This window comes from Pinus tabuliformis, chromosome 6 (assembly GCF_031772625.1).
Source record: "Pinus tabuliformis cultivar Carrire ecotype Pingquan chromosome 6, CPIR1, whole genome shotgun sequence".
Classification (NCBI taxonomy): Eukaryota; Viridiplantae; Streptophyta; class Pinopsida; order Pinales; family Pinaceae; genus Pinus; species Pinus tabuliformis.
The window spans coordinates 337,222,065-337,235,995 of record NC_142292.1 but is presented as its reverse complement, the minus strand read 5'-3'; the positions used below and the strand labels follow the sequence as shown (position 1 = coordinate 337,235,995).

Here is a 13,931-nt window from a genome sequence, read left to right as displayed (position 1 = left end):
TTTACTCTCTTTAATGTGCATGCAAAATTCTACTACTTTGTTAAGACCAGACGATGAAATATTGCGTTAATGAGGACATTGGAATGGAATTTTACATCTAGGGGACAATGGATGTAATATTAACAGAAACAACAATGAGTTCTATACAAATTTTGGGTTCAAGGAAAAGGTAGTTGGCATTTCTGGGATAAGCAACATCTTCAAAAGGATAACCACTACGAGTTTCCTTTATGTAGTTGTCCATCTTCATTCCAGAGCCTTTTGGGCAGTATTAAGCTCAAGATTTTACAACATAGCTACTTTGCAGGCCTTCTTTGCAATTATGCAATTTTTACAAAATTGTGGCTTGATGGAAGTTTGAAATGTGGCCATGTATATGCAATTTTAACTAATTAAACCCTTCCCTTTAGTAATACAAGTCCTAAAGCACAAGTAAGCTTTATGGGTGCTAAAGAAGGGCTACCCAACATCACTGTGGTAGCTGCTTCACACAGTTTTGGTCAGCTCTCCTCTTGCACAAGGGGCGAATCCCTAGGAACCCTAAGCTTATAAGAATGTAGTCACAAGAAATGGTAATAAGATTTAGGATGACAAATCTGGTTTCTGTTATTATTCTTAAACAAATTTCGGATCTGTTAACAGCAAAGGAAGAGTTGATTTTATAATCTTTAAGAGGTAGTTGAAACGAACTTTAGTGCCTCAAATTATTTTGCGCAGATGGAGTCTATAAGGCAGAAAGTATTAGTTTTCTACCAATTTGATTAGGAATGAATGCAGGTTAAATTAATAAGATATAGTAGTCCTATCTTGCTGTCCATTAATGGAGAAAATTCTTGTTAAAAACCTTAATTAATGACAAATTCTGAACATGCATGAGGGTGTGTTTATTGATAGATATGCAAATTTGCAGCTAGCTCGAATTCAGAACAAGATTACAATATAAATTTTCTTAGCTACAAACACAAAGCCATCAAAGGGAAGTAAAGGAACAAAGTTACATGGAATTCAGTCGTTCATAACACATTTGATGCAAGTATTTTCCAGCATTAATCTACAGCAAATTTAGTCCAAACAGATAAGTCACAAGTTCCAAATAACCTTGAACAAATTCAACTTTGGGATTGTTTTATTTGGCATAAGTAATTTACTGTTGTCCTAAAATTTCTTTTGGTTCATGTGATGTAAATTGGAACATAATCTACATAAAGGCTTTCATTTGTTTATGCTCTATTGATGAAAAATTGCTCATTGTTGAAAAGGTTGTTTACATTGAATTGTTGAAGTAATTTTGTAATTGGTGTAATATCTTATTGCTAATAAGGACACTAACACATTGTTGTCTCTTGTGAGTTGCATAAGCTTCAAAGTTTCAATTTTGCAATTAATATGCTCACTCACAATCACAGAAGCTTAAGATCCAATATCTTGTTGATTGGTTAACATTGCTCAAATTGAGTAGATATGTTGGCATCAAGGATCTAATTACAATTTTGGCATTACCTTAAGCTCCTAATTCTCTAAAGAACATCAATCCTCTTGAGCAATTGTCATTGATATTTTTCATACAAGTGTTGATTGTTCTAAGTAACATTTTTGGATAAGTGCTATAGTTCTCTTTTACTTGTCATGATTGTCATCGTTGCTTCATGTATAATATCTTGTGGATGATAACTTAATCTTGGGCATATTGGTGATTTATTAATAAGAGCATCTATCTTGTTATCATTTTTGTACTTGAGCAATTATCTTGGTACATTGGTTACATCTTGTGAGCACTTTATCTTGTGTAAGATTGTCCTTCATTTATTAAGTACTCTTTTGTGACAATTAAGGATCAATTAAGTACTTAACATAAACAATCTTAACTCAAGAGCACTCAAAACACTTTGCATTGCATTCTAGGCCTAGTTGTGCATTAAGTAACTTACCTCCAAGCCTAACCTTGGTTGATAGAGAGATAGGAACACCCTTCACCCCTTAGCTTGTGAATGTTAGACCCTCTCTAGTGGTTAAAACGGTGACCCTGTAGTCGTCAGAGCCACAGTCTCTACAACTCCGGAGACACCGGGTATATTAGATTTAAAGGAGAGGTATCGTTAACCAAGCCTTTGCTTGCTTCACCTTCACTTCTCTCTGCCACTTACTTTTGAGACTAGCCTCAAAATAGATAAGGATTAAGGGATACACTTAGCTAGGCATATAATTAAAATCAATCAAGATCCTTGCATTACACTTAGGTCATAGGATTTGCATAGCATATAAGATAGTTGAGAATTTAAGCAACGGTTGCTCATCCAGTCACTTGGTTCATAATTAATTTAAAGCAAGTAGTTGACTCCATAAGGCACTGGTCTAATAAATACTTCAATCTAATTCTCATAACTTGCTATAATAAACCAAGTGGTTAGGCCATTCAATCGTGTCTCCCGAACTTGTTGGTTGCCAATAAGTCTTGCATTTTCATCTTCCATAGGGACTACCCCCCATAGCCTGCTGTTGGGAGACATCTAGAACGGAGATGTCGGGGATTAGAGTGACAACCCCCACCTTAGTCGTTGTGTTAAAATTGGCAACTAGGGCCAAACTCCATGTGGGTCATCTTATTCATGGCTGATAATATTTTTATTAGATTCCTCTTGTCGAGAGGTGTAGGATTGATCTAAAGATCATCTGATTCTGATAAGTATTTATGGAGATATGAATTTATTTTGATTATGGAATAATTATCAAGCCGACCTACAACTCATGTAGGCTTAGAAACCCAACAGTCACATCTATTCAATCATCAACAGTTGTGTATAAATACAGGAGGTCTTTTCCTCATTTGGATACACTCATCTCATCACATCTCTCTCTCTACTGTGCAGAAAAAAGGCTCTTCTCTACTGCACAAAAAAGAGACTCTCTCTCACACATGTGGAAGAAAGGATGCAGTTTTAGGGCTGCAACTGCAGAACCAAAATTTGACCAGTGTTGACCAGAAGTCTCCCTCCTCAGAACTGCTCTGTAGGTCCATCTAGATCTCCTCTAAAGGCTGCATTTTTTGGTGGTGGAATCAAGCCGATCTGACGGTCAATTTGCAAGATGTTGTTTGCCCTAGTTCGAGACTGATTTAGGGTTTGCTGCTACTGATGTAAATCAGATTTATGTACTATTTCTCTTTGTTGGATTATTGAAGATAAAGGAAGATTTGATCAAAAAGTTTCCTCACATTGCGGTTTGTCCCTGGCTAGCCGACACATCTTGTGTCTTTTGTCTTGGCTTGTTTTCTGTTGATTTTTTAATGTTCTATCTACACTTTACTTTATGTACATGTGATTGCTAATCTGTGAATAATAATAAGAAACATAAGCAAACTGTTATAAGCATAGAACATACCATAACTTAACATGGTATCAGAGCTGAGGTGAAGACAAAGCCCGAGCAAGAGCAAGAGCAATCACCGAAGAGAAGATTGGCAAGGCTATCCTAAAAGAACTATGGGGTCCTCATCACTCTTTCCTGCTGAGGACAAGCTCCGTGAGAAAGCTGACTATCACGGATGGAAGATGTCTATCGATCTAACCCTAGAAGATCAAGGAGTGTTGGACCATGTGAGAGGCAATATTGTTGAGCCTCCATCAAATGCATCCGCTGCTGCCAGGAACAAATGGAAAACCGGAGAAGTCAAAGCAAAGAAGATCATCCGGGACTCTATTGACAAGCACTTGGTGGCCTACATCTCCGATCTGAACACCTCCAAGGAAATCTACGATAGACTGGTGAGTTTATTTAAAGTTAATGATGCAAATCAAGTTTTGTTTCTTAGAAATAAGCTGAAGGAAATTAAGAAGGGTAAAGATGAAAGTATGCAAGCATACTTCTTAAGGATCCCCGAAGTCAGGAATGATCTCCTATCTATTAGGGAAACTATTACTGATAGGGAAATGGCACTCACGACTCTTGGAGGATTATTGTAATGACCCATCTTTAACATAGAGAGCACTAGAGTATTAGCATGCATATGATAGCTACATATGCATGTATTGCACTATTATATATATATTCTAAATTAACTATAAATGTTGAAAATCGACATTGCTTCAGATAAAAGTTACACCCTCACCCATCACCAAATATATTGCTTAATGCCTTATAATTAAGGAGAAAATACCCTAAATAATTTTAATAATATAAATTATAAAGTATAAAGTAAATTAAGTTATAAATGAAATAAATGTAAAATTTAAGTTAAATATAAATATGGTTATATATTTATATATCGCATAATATTAAATTAATAAATTATTAAAATGTGAAATTCAAATCAAAATAAAATAAATATTATAAACTAATGATATTTAAAGAAAACTAATAAAAAATCCTAAAGGTAAACTAATACTCGTCAAATTTCCTGTAGCTTTGGTCAGATAGAATTACACGTTACAAGGTAAGGTGTCACCATGTAGGGAGCAGTGACTGCCAAGAAATGATACTTAAAGTCGGAAGAGGAGCATGAGAAGGGGGGGGGGGGAATATACAGAGAAGGGGAAAAATAAATCTGTTGGAGGGATGAGCCAGAGGTTGGATTTTGGAACTAAAAATTGGAAAATCTTCAACTGTTCTTGGAGTTTTGGGCACGGGGGCTAGTGGACTTCCATTTCGAAGTTCTTTGGATCTGGGAACCGCAGAGGTTGATCCCAGATAGGTAGGGAGGAATCAGTTGGTTTGGTAATGGAACTAGAAAACTTGGAGCAATATAATCAACACCAGATGGGAGAATCAGGTACGTAGATGCATTTAATTTGATAGAATTTATTTGATAGAATTTTACAAAAGAAATTTGTCAATCTGATTGAAATTTAATATCAGTCTTTAAATTACCATCCGAATGGTACGTGTTTAGGACTACTCTTCTGAACAATAATGTAATTCATGGTTTCGAGGAATTAATGGCTAGATGCATTCAAGAAGAAACAAGAATAGAAGAGCAAGAAATGCCCATGCCTAAAGGTCCTCCTGCTGCCTTTTCTTCTCATGCTAAGAAAAGAAATAATTCCGGGACTAAATAAAAAAGAAAGGCTAGACCTAAGGGTGGAAGAAAGGACGATGTTACATTTGTGATAAAGCAGGTCACTATGAAAGGGAGTGCCCTGATAGAAAGGACTCACAGCTGGACGATGATCAAAATCCTTCTCATGGCAATCAAAGGAATGGAAAATTGAATAGCAAAGGTGAAAGGAGTGCTGGAAATCAAGGAAGAGGACAACCATTCAAGAAGGCTAGAAATTCCAGGTATGAATCCAACATTGTTGAAAATAAGCAAGATGAATATTATCTACCAGTTGCTCTATCTACCTCTGCTCCTTCGGACTCAATGGGAATTTGGCTCATTGATAGTGGTGCCTCAAGGCACTTCACTGGTTACAAAGAAGTTCTCCATAATCTGATAGAGAAAGAAACTAACCTGGGAATTGTCCTTGGAGATAATATGAAATATCCCGTGAAAGGTGTAGGCAATGTCTCTCTCAAATTAAATCAAGGTAATACGATCCACTTACAGGATGTATTATATGTACCTGGCCTCAAAAAGAACCTAGTGTCCATCTCGGCAATGGAAGACAAAGGCTACAAGGTAACCTTCAACGATGGCAAGGTACGTATATGGAAAAATAATGTTAAAGATGCCTTCACTCTTGGGTTTCGAGTTGATTCATTATATCAGGTCGGTGGAAGTCCGCAGGGTGTCATGTCTGGTGACACATCTCTTCAGTTCGAACTTTGGCATCAGAGGTTTGCCCACCTTCATTACAAAGCTCTACCCGATGTAAGACAAATGGTATTAGGGATGCCTGAATTTTGAGTAGAGAAAGGTGTATGTCTGGGATGTGTCGAAGGAAAGCTCAAAAGGGGACCATTCCCCTCAAGCCAAAGCAAAACCTCCGATATATTACAACTGGTTCACTCAGACATATCTGGTATGATGCCTGTGAACTCCTTGGGAGGATATTCATATTACCTTACTTTTACAGATGACTATTCTCGAAAGACGTGGATATACTTCTTGAGAAAGAAGGATGAAGTGTTCTCTTGGTTTCAACACTTCAAAGCCTTGATCGAGAATCAAACTGAAAAGAAGATCAAAATCTTAAGGACTAATAATGGGACTGAATATGAATCTAACGAGTTCCATGATTTTTGTAAAGAGGCTGGCATCAAGAGGGAGACTACTACACCATATACTCCTGAACAAAATGGTGTGGCGGAAAGGAAGAACCGTATGATTGTGGAAGCTGTCCGTGCCATGCTCCATGATCAAAGACTTCCGAAGGTCTACGTGGAGCAACCTGAAGGATTTGAGATTTATGATAAAAAATCTCATGTATGTAGGTGGAAGAAAGCTCTCTATGGGCTGAAACAAGCACCTCAAGCATGGTATGAGAGGATTGATAGCTACTTGATGAAGCTAGGATTCACTAGGAGTGAAGCCAATCCCAACCTTTACTTTAAGGTTGAAGATGACAAACCTCTCATACTGGTGCTATATGTGGTTGACCTCTTCCTAACAGGCGTAGACCCTCTTATTCACAAATGTAAGAGGGAGTTGGCTTTTGAATTTGAAATGAAGGATCTAGGACTGATGCACTATTTCCTAGGACTTGGAGTCTGATAGAAGCCAAGGGAAATTTTCCTATCTCAAGGAAAATATGTGGTGAAGATATTGGAAAGATTTGGTATGGTAAACTGCAAGCCTATAACTACCCCGATGGAGCTTGACTTCAAGAAGTTAAGCGGTAGTGCTGCTAGACTGGTTTTACGAAATGCTACCGAGTATCGGCAACTTGTCGGAGCATTAATGTTCTTAGTGAACTCCCATCCAGATATATGCTTCGCAGTCAACACGTTGAGTCAACATATGGTTGAACCTCACCACATACATTGGATTGGTGCCAAGAATTTGTTAAGATATCTTCGTGGCACAATTACATATGGGTTAAGATACATTGTCGAAGATGTGAGACTACTTGGATACACTGATGCTAATTGGGCAGGCAATGTGGAGGACCGTAAGAGCACTTCTAGGCGCTGTTTCTCCTTGGGATCTGCTTTGATATCCTGGATGAGCAGGAAGCGGAAGTTGGTGGCTTTGAGCACCACCGAAGCAGAGTATATTGCTGCTAGCATGGCCTCTTGTGAGGCAGTTTGGTTGCGAAAGCTCTTCAATGAGCTGTTTGGATTTACATTGGATACCATCGTGATCCTATGTGACAACCAGAGTGGGATTCGTTTATCAGAGAATCCCGTATTTCATGATCACTCCAAGCATATCGATATTAGGTATCACTATATTCGAGATATGGTGCAGTGGGGAGCTATAAGGCTCCCACATATCGGTATAGATGAACAGGTCGTCGACATTCTGACAAAACCCCTAGGAAAGGTCAAATTTTTTACTTTCCGAGAACGACTTGGTGTCGTTCAAAGACCCTCTGATGAGGGTCCTGTATGATGCATTGAGCTCTGGGAGCTCCGAGGGGGTGCGGGGTACTTCTTGGAGCGACATAGGACCACAGGGTGATTCACCATCTCCTGGTGGTATACATGTACATCCCATGGCGACTATGTAGTAGGATGATTGGTTCTCCTGTGAGATCTGGATGATGTGTTCTCCATGGCGACTATGTAGCAGGATGATTGGTGCTCCTGTGAGGTTTGGATGATGTGTTCTCCATGACGACTATGTAGCAGGATGATTAGTTCTCCTGTGAGGCCTGGATGATGTGTTCTCCATGGCGTTTATGTAGCACGATGATTAGTTCTCCTGTGAGGATAGGATTGATTAAGTTCTCCTGTCAAGGCATCCTACCCATGTAGTCTGCGACTCATGGGAAGTACCTCTCATCTGATCAATGAGTAGGGAAATGAGGATAGGGACCATAGTAGTACCGATGGACACATCGCTGTATCTACCATACTCCCTATGCTAAGATCTTTCATTGATGTAGGATCAATGATACTGGTCTGGGACCAATGGTAGGAGTTGTACCCACTATGATGTTGACTACGGGTCGGTTGAGACTGCTCTGGGACCAGTAGTACGCACTCTGAGACTGACTTTGAGTCAGTGGAGGATGATACTAATCTGGGACCAGTGGTAGGAGTTGTACCCACTATGACACTAACTTCGGGTCGGTTGAGAGTCGAGACTGGTCTGGGACCAGTGGTCCATACTCTAAGACTGACTTTGAGTCAATATGATACATCCTCGATCATTTCTTCCTCTTCATAATTCGGAAAAAGCAGAGCAGAGCAGAACATAGCAGATCAGAACAAAACAGAGAAGAACAGGCAGGATAGAGCAGAGCAGAGTAGGGGTCAAGCTATACAGGGCAGTGCATTTGATGGATGAATAGTAGTGGCTGATAGACAGATTGCAGATGGAGTTCTCCCTAGTGGAGCGAGAGTGTTAAAGTTGGAAACTAGGGCCAAACTCCATGTGGGTCATCTTATTCATGGCTGATAAAATTCTTTTATTAGATTCCTCTCGTCGAGAGGTGTAGGATTGATCTAAAGGTCATCCGATTCCGATAAGTATTTATGAAGATATGAATTTATTTTGATTATGGAATAATTATCAAGCCAACCTACAACTCATGTAGGCTCAGAAGCCCAACAGTAGCATCTATTCAATCATCAACAGTTGTGTATAAATACAGGTCTTTTCCTCATTTGGATACACTCATCTAATCACATCTCTCTCTCTCTCCTGCACAGAAAAGAGGCTCTTCTCTACTGCGCAGAAAAGAGACTCTCTCACACATGTGGAAGGAAGGACACAGTTTGAGGGCTGCAACTGCAGAACCAAAGTTTGACCAGCGTTGACTAGAAGACTCTCTCCTCAGAACTACACTGTAGGTCCATCTGGATCTCCTCTGAAGGCCGCATTTTTTGGTGGTGGAATCAAGTTGATCCGACAGTCGGTTTGCAAGATATTGTTTGCCCTAGTTTGGGACTGGTCTAGGGTTTGCTGCTGCTAATGAAAATCAGATTTATGTACTATTTCTCTCTTTTGGATATTGAAGATAAAGGAAGATTTAATCAAAGGGTTTCCCCACATTGGGGTTTGTCCCTGGCTAGCCGCCACATCTTGTGTCTCTTGTCTTGGCTTGTTTTCTATCGATTGTTTAATGTTCTATGATCTATCTGCACTTTACTTTATGTACATGTGATTGCTAATCTGTGGATAATAATAAGAAAGATAAGTAAACTATTTTAAGCATAGAACATACCATAACTTAACACGTTGTCCCACCGTGCCTATACAATTTGAGTGAGAACATTTTCTGGCAACGTTGCTGGGGACGAATTTTTTGGATCTTGGCTTTCACGACATTTTTCCTAATCTTCTAATCATTTTCATCCCTTCAATCCGTGGAGCACCACATTTTCTAGTGCTTTGATATCTCATTAATCTTCTTATCTTCTTATCCACCCTTTCTATCTGCACCTTAGCACCTTGGCGTTTGGGTTAGTTTCCTGTTTGGGTGGCAACTCCACTTATTCATCCATTTACAAAGGCTTACACTAGAAAAATCCTGGTAGCTTGGTCAACCTCGCTCTCAGAACTTGGTTGAATGAGTTACATTCTTGGAAGCATTCATTTTCTCAGACAGGAAGCCCTCCCCGACATCTGTTTATTTCTCTCTTTTTGATTCTTGACTAACTTTTCAGCTTTGCCTTTTGGATTTTGGAGTTAGGTTCATGTTCAAGTGGCGACTCCACTTCTTTGATTTCTTGCAAGAAATTCTTGCTAGAAGCTCACTTCTTGTGGATCTCTTGTTTTTCTTGAACAAGGATCTTTCTCTCTGACATCCACTAGCTCCTTTTGCCCCTTAAGCAAGTCACCATGCATGACTTGTTCGCCCCTAGTCATTTTACTAACATTCTTCATGATATTATGGAAAATGCCATTAATAGGTTACTTCCTTTCATGTGGAATAATGGATTCACCACTAGAAATCATCTCATAAAGTTAATTCGTTGTATGGAAATGTTCTGTGATTTTCGGCATTATGAAGACGTCAAGATGCGGCGCTTTGTCTTTTCCTTGGAAGGTGATGCTAGGAATTGGTTTTGTGATTTTCCTGACAATTTTTTTGATGGTTTACAAGCCATCGTCAATGCTTTTAAAGATAGATATGGAGATCAAAAGGATTCACCTTCCGCTAATTACAGCATAAAGAAAGATGACCCTTTAAGGGACCTAACTGTCGTAGAAAGGGTTCAAGAGAACGTGTTGCCTCAACCTTTGTCATATTGCAGACCTTGTGACCATTTCCATGATGAATCCACTTGTGCCATTGCAAGAAGAATCCTCAATAGTGGAAAGGCAGGAACAAATAATCAGGGCAATCTTATCAGGGAATTAACACAAAAGCTTAGAGACATGCAATTCAGTCAAGCTCAACTAATGAAAGCCATGAAACTCAACCAAGAGAATCACTCTGAGGAAATAAGATCCATTCACACCAAGTTGATAGCTATAGAAAAAAAGCATGTCGAGGAGCTGAGCACCATAAAGGAAAATCATAAGAAAGAAATGAGCTCTATGCAAGACATGGATGTCAGTCTTCAAAACATGTTATTAACCATGGAGGAAGACCATGCCAAGGAAATTAATGCTATGAAGGATTAACATTCTAACCAAATGGATGCCATGAAAAATGAAAAGAACACTCTTCAGAATAAGCCACAAATAATAGAAAAGACACAGGTTCAGGAGCTTCAGCTTAGACCAAAGGATCCAGAAGGCAAGCATAAAGGACTTCCAACGAATCACAAGACTCCCATTTCGCAATTCTCATCTTGTTGCAAGAAGGTTACTTGTCCCTTTCAAGACAAGTTAGCTAAAAGTGCCATGGTTGAAAAAGAAATTGAGGGAGATCAGGCTTATGTGTCACCTTTGACAGAGTGTATTCAGAATAAGATTGGGCATACTTCAGCAAGATTGAGATAAAAAATCTACATTGTTCCCATTATTAGTATCACAACTTGCCAGAAACAAAATTAAAAAGCAGAATAGAAAAAGGAAGAGGTTTGATGCATCTGATGGCCGAGACCTGCTCGATATTTGGATAAGTCAAAGTCCTAGAATCCTCAGGATTCGGCATGGCACGTCAGAGAAGCAACCCACGAACTTGCCCAAAAGTCGACAGCTGCTCAATATACAATGTGTTGAAGACATCTAATGCCATGCAGCATCCTTTGTATAGTATCCCTAACCCTACACTCTTAATTAAGATTTCATTTATGTCATTAGTTAGTTTTCTTTTTATGCACTTATGTTATATGTCTTTACGTTCCAGTTTGTTAGAGTAGATTTTTATACTCGAGCAAATATTCTATATATGCATGATGATTTTGATTATGAGCAGATATCTATTTGATGGACTTCTGTTTTCTTGGTTATAGGATTTTGGATTCTCACGTCACTTCGATTAAGCAACGTGTCCCCATATGGAGCCAGATGTTGCACTTAGTTTGTCACAAGTCTAGGGAAGCGGTTGTACAAATATTTTTCAAAGTTCAGAATCATCAACCAACAAATTATTTTATCATTTTAAACCCAAATTGTTCAAGTTGTAATGTAAATGATGCTAGTATGACTGTTTAATTTTGTAACAACCTAGGAAAGCCTTTGATTTTGGCAAAAAAATTCTTCTTAGGAGCTTTTTTAATCTTGCGGCATTATGTGCGTTTCTAAACACGGATAATTGGTAGAGTTTTTCCTCGAGCTTAAACCCCAACGCTAGGGGGGAATTTATTGACAAGATCTTAGGTGAGTCCTAGTGTTATATTGAGTCTTTGTAAAAGGGGGTTTGGGAATAATTTAAGCTATTTGGCTAAATTATTTTATTACAAATCACTTGGTCTACTAGATCATATTGTGTTCTAGAATTGGGTAATTATTTTGAGGGTCTATAATGAATGGGTATTCCTCGTTTCAGGGTTAAATTTGTAATATTTGATGTAAAAAATATTTTAGTGCATGGTCCCTCGCAATCAGACACCATGGCTAAAATATTGAGGGTAAAAAAAAATTAATCCCCTCTTGTATCAATTTATTAATATTTCTAGCAAATATAAAATAAAATCTTAAGGCAGGAAATTAATTAAGCTAGAGTCAAAAATATAATTTTAGAGAAATTAATTTCTTCAAGTGGAAAATGACCAAAAGTTTAATGGGTGAAAAAAAGTTAATTTTTGGAGGTCCCCCACTAAGGAGAAAATGGTTATTTTAAGAAAAATTGAGCCCTTGGACCTTGGTGGTTAAGTCAAAGTCAAAGTTTGAGGAAATTAATCCAAAAAAATCAATTTTTGGATAAATAAAAAATGGGTTTTATGAGAAATTCGAAATTCCTTCAAAAATAAATATTTTCGACTGCAGAGAGTAAAAAATGATCAAATATTTATCAATAGTCGAGATTATTTTGACGGTGATCAAGGAAACTAGCCGCTATTTTCCACTTGGAGGATTTATCTATAATTTAGAAGCCATTTTGCTTCTCAAGTCACAATAATGATAATTCTAGTTCTAGAGTGACGTAATTTTGTAAAGCTGGTGTTGAGCCACTGTTCTGTTAGGAACGTTTGAATATTATAATAAAAGACTTTGGGGTTCGGTTCATGGTGTCTTTGTCTCATTGATCTGTGGTATGTGCTGGCTATGTGCTTTCCTATATTGTGCTAAATTTTTATATAAGCTTGTTATTTCATTTGTTGGTGATAAGAGCATTCAATTGTTAGATTTTGGATCGATATTAGGTGATCTGATTCCCCATATGTCTAACAAGTTTGCTTGAAGAAATATATAGAGATTTGTAGGTATACCAGGCCTTGGGCTCCAAGTTCATAGACTATGGGCATGAGCTGACCTTGTTTGGACTCCAAGAAATTTATGTGATTTTCTTACTTCGCTAATGCTGTGGTCAATACTCTATCTTTCGAAATACATTAAGCCATTGTTATTATTTAAAAATTTATTTCTCAAAAAATTCTCATCTTACAAGCATGGTATATTTGTACATAATTTTGTAAATATTTTTCTAACCTATGTTTTGCAACAATTGGGGCTCGGGGTTTTATTTTAAATTTTGTATATATTAGGGTTTTGGTAAATTTTATTTTCATTTGTGCATGTGAGCTTTGTTACCCACCTTTTTGTGGGTAATATCCCTAGGAGAATTTTTTCTCCAAGATGGTCCTCAGTCAGCAGCGAACAACCCCTTGTAGTCACCAGCTAGCTCAGTGTGCCATTTCTCTGCCACTTAGGGTTTTGGTAAATTTTCTTTTCATTTGTGCATGTGAGCTTTGTTACCCACCATATTGTGGGTAATATCCCATCAATACCACTCCTTGTTGGAACTACTACTGAGCTTGTTCCAACTTTTCGTGCTCCTACAACTAGAAATCAAACCCGCTGCCCACCAATTCGAACTACCTGGCTGGCCCTCTATGCAAACCCAAAAATTTTGCTACAAAACTCCCTCTGAACCTGCACAAATTTCTTCCTCACTTCTTCGCTTCAAATCTGTCTTCAAACTCCCTCTGCTACCATGTGAAATTTTCAAGTCTATTATAGAAAATAGAAATTAGTCTTCTAACTGTTTAATATTAAGTGCAGTTTATTTGCTAGGACAAACAACAAATAAAATCACAATTGAAATTTTCACCATAAAAACACTGGAAAATAAAACACTGGACCTAAGTAATATAGAGCATGCACAAAATAAAAATGATGTGAAAATTTCATCTGTCATAGCAACTGGAAATTATTTTCGTAATTGTTAATGAATTTAACAATTTATTTGCTACGACAAATATCAAATAATTCACATTGTGATCTTCACAAATAAACTGCGGAAGAAAAATAGCTCTGGAAACTGAGAAAA

General features: G+C 37.9%; 1 protein-coding gene across 8 annotated transcripts in view; it reads left to right on the top strand.

The window, feature by feature from the left end:
- Positions 1-13,931, top strand: part of EDD1 (glycine-tRNA ligase) — a 508,476-nt gene that overhangs the window by 326,266 nt on the left and 168,279 nt on the right. The window lies entirely within an intron of this gene.